The sequence below is a fragment of the Cyprinodon variegatus genome, unplaced genomic scaffold (genome assembly GCF_000732505.1).
Source record: "Cyprinodon variegatus isolate N-32 unplaced genomic scaffold, C_variegatus-1.0 Scaffold281, whole genome shotgun sequence".
NCBI classification, from domain to species: Eukaryota; Metazoa; Chordata; class Actinopteri; order Cyprinodontiformes; family Cyprinodontidae; genus Cyprinodon; species Cyprinodon variegatus.
In genome coordinates, this window is record NW_015150734.1 from 410,379 (window position 1) to 421,370 (window position 10,992).

Genomic DNA, 10,992 nt, shown 5'->3' on the forward strand with positions numbered 1-10,992 from the left:
GGCTAAACAACAAGCTACAGAGTTCCTCCTCTGGATTTCACTTCTTCTTCTCTGACTGTACTTTGCCAGGTTGGTGGCTTTCATGCTCATTGTCGTTCCCCGTTTGAGTTCTGAAGCCACTGACCTGAGTCTCTATTTCTGCAGATATTCTATTGAACCCTCTTCAGCTGACGAGCAGTCGCATGTTGACTCAATAAATGCCATTTAAGTAATCACTGTCTGTCTCACCTGAATTCTGGGTCCTACGTTCTGAGCCTTCTGACAGATGAGCTGCTGTACGCTAAGTAATTAATAAACATTTGTCTATTAAACACTCTTATCTGTCTGCTGGAATTCTGTGTCCCACGTTCAATTTTTATTACTCTACTGAATATCTTTTATTTGAATTATTTATGACATAATATAATATCTAACAGAACCAGCGACATATCTATAATTTTGAGCATAGCTACTTATTAGTCCTATTGAAGTTTTTCAATCTTGTAAATATAACCTTTTGCATCAGCCACTTGCATTGAAGCATTTCTTTGAAACAGACTGTTTTTGGCGATGGGACAGAATTTCATTTGAACTGCTGAGGTTTTAGTTAGAGAGTGGCTGCCCTGTCCATTGAAACTAAATAAATGCACTTAGAAAAACAACCATGACTGAATAGGAGTCAGGGTTGAAGTCAAATTATTGGACCAAAAAAAAAACATATAAGCACCTTTTGACGTTCTAAAGCACTTGAAAGAGCTTAAGGGTCAGTAGTCACTAAAAACTCATTTTTAACAGAATGTTGAAATATGTTGCTTGTTTTTTTATGTTTTCTTCAGAAATGTCAAAATAAAACATATAAACAGACACAGGGCACATCATTCTGAATGCTAAAATATAGGATTTTCTATTCTTATGTCACCAGTAAATATGATTAGTAAAAATGCAATATGATCCGATACATTTATTTTGTGTTTGGTTTTGTTTCAATATTGTTTTGCATTTTAACACATTGTTCAAATGTCCTCTTGAATAACTTTAAAATTCCTCCACAGAAGTTAAAAGCTAACAAACCATGTTAATTGGACTGAAAACTTATTCCAAACTATATTTCCCAGCTTTGCTTAACAATGAAACTGTTAGGTTTAAACACCCAAACACTTATCAAATAACCTGGGGAAGAAGGACAAGAGACCTTAGATTCTTTTTACTCACGAGGAGAGACAGCAATGTCGAGAAAGGAGAGAAGACGAAGGAGATCATCATTGACTTCTGGAAGAACTGGTCAAACCACGCTGTACTGCTCATTAACAGCTTTGCTGTAGAGGTAGTCAGCAGCACCAAATTCCTGGGGGTGCACATCACAGACAACCTCACCTGGACTGTAAACACCGCCTCACTGGCGCATGTACTTCATGCGGAGGATGAGGAGAGCCCACCTTATTTAATGCTCTGAACTTCCATATCAATGTTTTTTTTCACCATGTCTCCTCTCCCACACTGTTTACATTTGATCACTGCTGCACTTTATGAAATGAAAATGTTCTGAAAGCTGCACAAAACGAAATTCTGTTTTGTATACACTCTGTGAATGCAAAATGACAACAAAAGTTGTCTAAGTCAAGAGGTGTCATCAGTTACACTCTCTTACTGCTCTGAGGCCGCTCTGCTGTCTCCCTCGCTCTTCATTAGAAAAAGGGAGTCCCTAGTTACAATAGAGCACTCCGTAACTCTAAAGGAATTTGTGGGGAGTAAGTTGCAGCGTGACACAGTGATACACGTACATTTCTTCATGCAGGCAGTGACCTTGAGTTATACACATGAAGAAAATTCACTTCTTTCTACCTGTAAAGGAATACTTTCACAAGAGTGTACTAAAGATATTACACAAGGTTAATACAGGATAAGATGAAATAAAATAGAATAGCTCCAACATTTCCCCCCTGTTTATCATGTCTATTACCATCCTCTAATTTTCACCTCAAAAAGCCACTTAACATGATTTTCAGCTGGAGGCTCATCATGATGTAAAATACATTTACACTCAGAGAGATAAAGGCCTGTCATGTCTATGCTGTTTCTCAGCCAGCTGGTTATGGTGTGACTGTTCTTAGGGACTGACAGCTCGGTGCTCTTCAGGGCAGCAAGGTTGTATGATGAGTTTTTTCTCAAGCAGCTGTTTCTCCAGTGCTGCTGCCTGCGCACTCTTCCTTTTTAACGGTTTGTGCATATTGATTGGTTGACTCGGTCCAGCAGCTCTCTGTGGAGGTTCTGGTTGTACAAGGCTCTTATGGCCATCAGGGTGGAGATCTCCCCCTGTGCTCGGCTAAGGCGCTCCTTCCTCCCAGTCCTTCCGACTGCTTTGCCTGCATAACCCACAGCAGCTGCTGGTAGCCTTCACCTGGCTGCAGTTTCAGCAGATGTGCAGCCCCTGAATAATCCAAGGGGGGATGCATGCAATGATTGGAGCAGAGCAGCCCTGCAGGAGCCTCCTGTAGGTGCAGCAGAGCTAGCACTGCCTCCAGGTTGTCCAGCCCAGCCATGCTCTACTGAGCTTCCCTCTGTTTCTGGACCACCTGCTGCTTCTGGTCGCGGGTGAAAACCCTTGGAGGTGAGCAGCAGCAGCCTTGGTCTGCTTCACCTCATACTGCAACCGACCAACAGTCTGGTTCTGCTCAGCTTTCTCCGCTAACAGCATAGCAATAGCAATCCTGTACTGGAAGGCCATAAAGGATGTTGCAGCCAGCTCATCATGAACCACTTCAAAACCACTTTGTGTCCAATTGCATAACCTTTGAGCGTTACAATGGATGTAGTTGATCCTGTCTACATTCGTATTAGTAGTACACCACCATTAGATGTCCCCACACCTCAATTAGAGACTGTGATAAATATGTTGGGGGTGTGAGAGACCTAGAGGTCAAATTAACAGTTAACAAACAATCCATTTTTTGTTCTGTGTTGGAGGCTCATACCAAATAAGAAGAATTATTGACATGAGTGTGATAAAAAAAACACCAGATGGAACACTTTAACTAGTTCATTTAACTAGTTCATGACTGAAATTTCAACTCATCTACTTGGTTTGGCTTGCCTCTTTTTCTTCACTGACATTTGGGATCTACCCAGACTCTAAACGTCTGAGTCCATCCTTTTCTCAGACTTTTGATCACCTCACCTTGTGGAGCTTTCAGACAAAATTACTCTTTCAAAATGTGATAGATATGAATCCAAGTAGATCTCCCAGTTTCTTCAAAACATTTGTTTATTATGTTTTTTTTTTGCCAGTCATTCTTTCTACTAGTCCAGTACTTTGATGGTGGTTAGCACAATGATTCTTTAAATCTATGTGAAACAGTACCCCAATATTTTTCACTATGTGGTTAACATATCAGCATCAACATATAACATTATCTCTCTCCATATATATTCCTCTCAGGAATGCCATCTAGAAATAATGTCCTTTGCCACCATCAAAACATCGGGATGCTTAGCTGGCATTTTGGATCCATTTTTATCCATATGAATTACTTGAAAAAGTTATTTTGGTTCAGGAAAGTTACTCCTTTTTTTTAATAAGTGCAACATTTTTAAATAAGAATTAAATCCATGGGTTACATAATATGTGCATCTGTGATACCATCCCTCCTGTTGAGACATGTAATAAACGAAGGCTCAATAAAGCTGCCCATTTGTATAGGTTTTAAGGGAGGATATATTTATTTTCTGGTCATACATAGATGTCATTTTTTTAATTTAGCTCCTTGTTTTATCCACCAATATTTTTCTGCTTATGAGATATTATTGTTTCTTATCTTTTAATAGTGTTAGATCTAGATGAGCAAATTCAATTCTGCAGCTTATCCCTAAGGTAGCAGTGGGCTGCAACTATACGGCGCCTGGGGAGCAAGCAAGTTAAGGGTCTTGCCCCTGGACGATTTAGACCAGCTTATGCCCGACGTACAAATAATCTGGCAAAAACGCTGTCATACGCTGGATCAGTTATGGATACATTTTGTATAAGTAATGAGTACACTGAAGTACGCTGAAGCACGCCGAGACAGGCTGGCACATATGGTGAGCTTTGGAGGAGGATCGGACAAGGCTGAGACACGAATACATACACTTCCTAGCAGACATGACGCTGATTTTGCTGCAACTGCAAACCTTTGTTCTTTCTTTTCTCTATTTATTTATTCTTTTTTTTGTTTTTTTTTGGCGGGCGGTAAACAGCAGCTAGGCTAATACATCGGTGCCCCCCTCAGGACCCTGGCTTGTGACATTTCATGGGCATTACGCTGTCGTGTGTTATGCATAAGTTTGGCTGTCGTTGGACATACACTCTGGGCTCATTGTAAATACTCTATGCATACGGCCAAAATTGACAAAATGCAAAGAAAGTTCAGCGTTTTTGAAGATTCCGGGACGTCAGGCATACACTGTAAAAATCGGCAAGGTGTCCAAGGGCCTCAGGGACCCAGAGTGCAGGCTGTGGGGATCAAAGCAGGTACTTGCAACCTTGTCAGAGCACAAGCACACTGCTCTAACCACAAAGCCACCAATCCCTCATGGCTGCTGCTTTTGCTGTTTTATCTGCAAATGCATTTCCTAAAGAGATTGTATCTGTCCCTAAATTGTGTGCTGCACATTTGCATAAATTGCTGTGGTTCTTGGTAGTTGCACAACACCTAACGAACCTGTCAGTAATCTTGTATGTGCTACTGGTTTTCCTGTGGAAGTAACCATAACTCTATTTTTCCAGTAAAATGCAAATGTGTGAACTATGGAAAATGCATACTGACTATCTGGATAAATGGTTGCATATTTCCCTTTTATTATCTTACATGTTTCAGTTAAAGTTCATCTGCTTGTGCAGCTGTGCCGGACAATAAGCTTTGTTTAAGGCCTCCTCTGTTTCAGGAGTTCATTTTAATGATGATGTCATTTTTAAATCTTTTTCATACATTAACCTATATAACGGAAAAATGATTTCTACATAATGTGGTACCCAATTTCTACAGTAATTTTTCAGGCCTAAAAATGATATCATCTGTTTTTAGTTGATGGTTTCGGAGCTTTGAGGATAGCTATTTTTCTATCTAGTATTGCTCTAATTTGTACCCGTAATGCCCCTTTTACCAGTCCAACATCTGTCCACTGTAAATGTTTTCCTTTACTCAGTGAAATGTGTGGTGGTTTCCAGGTTTTATCTAATTCACACAGCCCTTCAGATAATGTTACTACAGCAGCTGGTGTACTCTCTCTATCAGAGTAAACATAAGTTACTGTAACTTTGTAATGTGTAAGGTTACCCAGCTTTGTTTCACAGTCTTTATCTGGGCCGGGTGTATTTTTAGACCATAGAATAATGTGTAAGTCTTGTCCGAAATTTTATCCTGTTCTTGATAGATTGCTTTCCTCCCCTCATCCAGTAGTTAATCTGCTGTCTTGTGAGGAGTTTTATAGTGAATGTCCAAAGGAAAATAATATTTTGGAGGACCTCTCCCTCGAGAACAGAAAAGCAATTATTCTTACCTTTTATTAACAATCTTTGCCTCATTTGTAGGAATAAGAGTCAGCCCCAGAGACAGTAAACCATCTCTTCCCAGGAGGTTAACTGGACAGTGTGGAAACATAAGAATGGATAGCTAGCATGAAGACCCTTCAAGGTCTCTTATCCAGACAGGTTCTGACTCCAGAATGAAAGCCAGTTTTCAGCTTGTGAACCACACAGCCACTTGAGATCCAGCAGTTTTCATACAGGAGACAATTTGTCTACACTTGGTGTGACACACTCCTGTATCACACAGAAAAGTAATGAATTTTCCATCGACTAATAAAGTAATTTCTGGTTTAGTCACTTCCATGGCCAACAGGTCCTGGACTTTCAAAATGAATCTAAAGTGCATCAGGTGGCTCTGCTGGGTCTGGCTGGAAAGGTTCTGGCTGCAAGGGCCCAGAAACTAGTCATGCTGATGTAGCATTTCATGACAATTTCTGGCCAAATGCCCTTCCTGCATCTCCTACTTCTCTATGACCTCATCTAAATCCTATCCCTCAGTAAAAAGCCTTTCCTCTGCCTTCCTGATAATACACGTCCTCTACTCGCTTTCTTCCTCACCATGGTAATAAGCAGCAGCAGCCAGTGAAGCTTTTTTTACCCTCTTTTTTTCTCTAAAAATGCGCTCAGCATGAACAGCTTGGTAGATAGCATGATCAATTGAAAACCTATTAAACAGATTTTATGGATTTTTTTTTTACCAGAGGTGTGCCTCATACCAACAATTCGTTTAAATTTGGTGGCACCTGCCTCCCATCTCAAACTTTTAGCAGTAGCAGTAGCAACTCTGATGTAAAATATTCTTGATTTGTTTCCCAGCTAGCGGAGTTGTCTCGATTAATGAAACTCTTACCAAATCCAGTTGGAAGGAAAGTGCAGACATCTTTCCCATCCACAAAGGCAAAAAATTGCATCCATTTGCTTGTTATTCCTAAAGAAATAGAGGTTATTCCAACTAAAATCATCAACCATTGTTTTGCTTCAGCCTTCCACCTCTGGTTGACAGATTGATGTCAAACACGTCACTGCATTACATCAGTCTGAAACACTTCTGTATCGAGGATAATGCATCTGTTGGGTTTTGGCAAGAAGTATTCTCGAAGTTTGAGAATCCCGACAATTCATCTTGCTTGGAAGGTACGTTTCCCATGGCTCAAAGCAGAAAAATATTGTAGAACCATTTTCATTCTGTTATGAGAAAAAGAGACAACATTTAGCCTACTTTGAAAAGTGAAATTTTTATCAAACTTTTATTTCTACTTAATTGTATTAATGAGTTTCTATATAAATGAAAACTTTACATACCTTTTGCTACAACAAGTGCTTAGTAGCAGAGCTGAGCAATCCAAGAATCCAGACTTCCACATTGTGTGGAAGTATCATCTTTTTTGTCAGTCATAAGGCATTTCTTCTAGTTAATATGTTGATAAACTAAAGGACACCTACAATCCTTACACAGCATATTAAAAGATAATTATCAGTATTTCAGATTTCTTAAGATTGATGTGGGAAAAAAAACTATTTGAAAGTTACCTTACGTTTACCTTGATATAATCTTTAGTAGATCAAACCAGCCTTATTCCATTAACTGTGCAATCTAGAGTTTGTAGTTTAAATTATGTTATTCCCCTTATATCCGAAATCTAAACAAAACAAAAGAAAGATTTAAAATCAGTTTATGTTAGGTTCTGTGTAGATATTTAATTTCATGGCTTCTCTGTGCCCAGAAGCATTTTATTTGAAAGTATCTCAGGGAATGATCAGCCGGTAAACAGTTCAACAACTTCTGCAGGCTTTTAATGAAGATCTTGGCCATGGCCTTGGCAACCGCAAACATGTATAGGAAAAGCACCCTGAAAAGACATACTAGCAAAAATGATTTGTGTAGTGGAGGCAGAATAATGTTCAAAACATTTTCCTTTAGTTAAGCAAGGCCAATGTATAAACTTGAAACAGTAGAAAAGAAGATGGCATAATTGGAAAGCAGTTCTTATTACAAAAGAATCAAGGATGCCTTCAATAAAAATGAAGCCCAACATACTCTAAACTAAAGTCTGTAACTGTAGACAACCTAGAATTCTCTTTTCAGACAAACAATAATGAAGACAAAAATGTTGAGAAGTGATCTACGCAGTATGATGGAGGTCATTAATCATAAGATAGTATGTATGAATGTGATTTGATTGTGGCTAAGCTAAGTTTCATAAGATCACAAGCATTTTACATGCACTTTATTTTGCGTGTTAGCATAAATGCAACAACTTTTGAGTGACTAGGGTTGTTTTAATATGCCAGAAGTCTGTCTGATCAAGGCCTTTCTCTGACTAACCATTGTTTTAGCCAACTGCCCTGAATCTGGATTTTCATGAAACTGAACAAAGATACCAAGATAGTGCTGCAAGTAAGACTTCAATGTTTAAACAGAACTATCACTACAGGATTGACATCTTCAGTCACCGTCAAACCTGATAAGCTGGTCCGAGAAGCTGAGGCTAAAAATTTGAAGAGCAAAGTTTTACCATCATTACCATCATTGGTAAAACGGGGTCCCATTTTACCAACGACCAAACATGCAACGCTTTTCCATTTGGAGAGATTGTTTTAATGTATAGCAGAAATGATCATAGATAACAAAGTAAAGATGTTTTTTTTATTGACTTCTGTACTGCTATTTACTCTGACTGAAGTTATTCATAGCGTACCACCCACCATCTGTGTAAACCAATGGCCTTTCTGTAAATAAACCTGCAGCACATTAATGAAAACATGTTCATAAGGTAGTGGTTTATAAACCCCTATGATTTGTTTTTTCAAAGCAGGTGGTGTCTAAAGATGGCTGAAGTCTGTTCTACAATACCAGAGCTTAAGAACCGCTGTCCTGCAACGTAGAGATGTATCTCTGAAATGGAGTCAGCGACCACCATGTTACTGTAGACATTCTGTTGATGTATACAATAGGCCCAGGCATACTGTGCCATTCCCATTTTGGATTTCATCACTATTTCCAAACTTTGCTCTCCTTTTGTCAAACATTTCATCCCATCAATGATCTACATATTTTCCTCTATTTCTAAAACCCACTTCTCTTGTAAATCTTTTCACCTATGTTATTGAAGCTCTTAATTTTTAAAAATGATTATTTCAGCCGACCAATATCTCCTTCTGCATTTGCTTCCCCATCTTGTTTGGTCTTTCTTGGCCTACCTCCTTTCCCTCCCACACTATCTGCTCCCCCTCCTCCCAGCAGCCTGATAATGTTACTGTTGTCATAATTTACCTCCTTATGCAAACATGACCCTGTCCTCAATATACTGTAGGGCAAAAATAAATTCATACTGTATTTCTTGAGCAATCATCAGAATATGAGATAGGAGCAATATAAGTTGTTGCTCCATGACTTCCTTATATTTCTGTCTTCATGATTCACATCACCCAGCACGCATTAATGCATACATGTCTGTGTTTCTGCAGTCTATACATACATAACAGGTGCACTATGTCATGATGTGACATGTCTTTTAGAGATAAATAGATCACCTCGGACAGACAGAGTTACTGCAAGATAACCCGAATGAAAGAGTCTGTAATCAAAGCGAAGGTTGCAAACTAAATGTAAAGAATCTCAGACTGAGCAAGCACTGCACTGCATGCATTTACTACCACTTGTAGTCTCATGGATTTGACCTTGGAGAGCCTCTCCCTGCTTTCACCATGTCAACCCATCCCCAGTCTCTTGGTCCCAGTCAACCTTTGCTAATTAGCTTGCATCCCAGCGGCATATGTTTACGACATTATATATACACAACAAGGACATCCCAACTGCAGCGTCCCACATCTGCATGGCTTCTCTCACTTTTTATTGTTTATTGTTTTGTAACAAATCTAGTAATTGCCACCCAATTTGACTAATGTGTTGTTGAAAATTGGACTTGGCCACATCATTTTATCTGAACTGCTTTGAATGGGTATAATAATATATGCAACAAATCTGATAATATGTATTAAAAAATGGGTCATGCATAATGATGCAGAGATGTCTCTCAGACAAAGAGCGGATTTTTCAAGTTCAATTTTTTTCAACTACATTTAAATTCAATGAGAAAAAAATGTGATTCAAAGTAAATATGAATAGGCCTAAATCTTAACAACACCTCGCATTATCCAATGGTCTATTTATATTCGTATCACTTTGTTCGGTACTTCAACCTCTCAATCTCTCTACCTATATTTTTTTTATCCTTATATATTTAGCTTTTTTATTGCAATTGACCTCTTTTCTTCTATTATTGCCAAATTGTTATTTTATTTACATATTTGGTTTTGCTGAAGCAAACATTCTACCAAGTGACAATATTCCAGAAGTCCTGGGGTCTTATTTATAAAGCTTGTGCTAATATGTTTAGATGAGAACCAAATGCAGAGACTAAACAGCAAGTTGACTTGGTTATAATTTAATAAGGTAATCAATCATCTTATAGAAACTGCCATGCATGCTTGGCCGATGTAAAAACAACATAAATGTAAACAGACAATGTAAATCAGTAGGAGGAACATGTGCTAGGGCAGGCATCCCCAACCTCGGTCCTCGAGGCCCGCTGTCCTGCAGGTTTTAGAGGTTTCCTTGCTCCGGCACAGCTGATTTTAATTGAAAGCTGATTAACAGGCTTTTGGTCTACTGCAATCATTATAATCAGTTGTGCCAAAGCAGAGAAACCTCTAAAACCTGCAGGACAGTGGGTCTCAAGGACTGAGGTTGGGGATGCCTGTGCTAGGGTACTTGGACAAACAGCTGGAACCAGCAATGAGTGGAAGAATGAGAGGGGCCTAAATACTGGGAAGGAAATGCTGAAACAATGACTGGAATAATGAGCCAATTGGGAGCAGGTGGGCAGAGGGCAATCATTTGGGTTCTATTTCATCCCTGCTGACCACCAAGCACTGAATGATCATTCTTGCACATGCGCAGGTTGAGTGCTAATGACAACAAAGTCACCTGTGACCTGCCGGGGACCCACGTGAATCTATATAGTCGGATGGCACCCGCCGTTCAATCCCTTTTGTTCTTCTTGCACGCAGGTATGGTCGTGTGAAACTGGTTGCTTCTGTGTATACCACTGTATAATAGCTGCTTGTTGCTACCAGGTTTGGTCGGTGCTGCGGGTAAGTCTCGCCCTCCAGGGGCTGCACAAGCTGGTTTTTATTTCACCCGTACCAGATCTGCGGTCGCCGTGCGACAACTGGTAAGTTTTGTTATTTTCTGAAGGCAGTAGTTTACTGCTTGTATTGATTTACCGCTGTAATTTTTGTGGCTCTTTTGACTCACAAGTTGCGTTTCTACTCGTGTTGAGTTCTTTACGTTTGTTTATCTGACTCGCCAGTGGCGTTTCTGCTCACGTTGAGTTCTATAAGTTTGTTTATCTGACTCACCAGTGGCGTTTTTTTGCTTGCGCTGACTC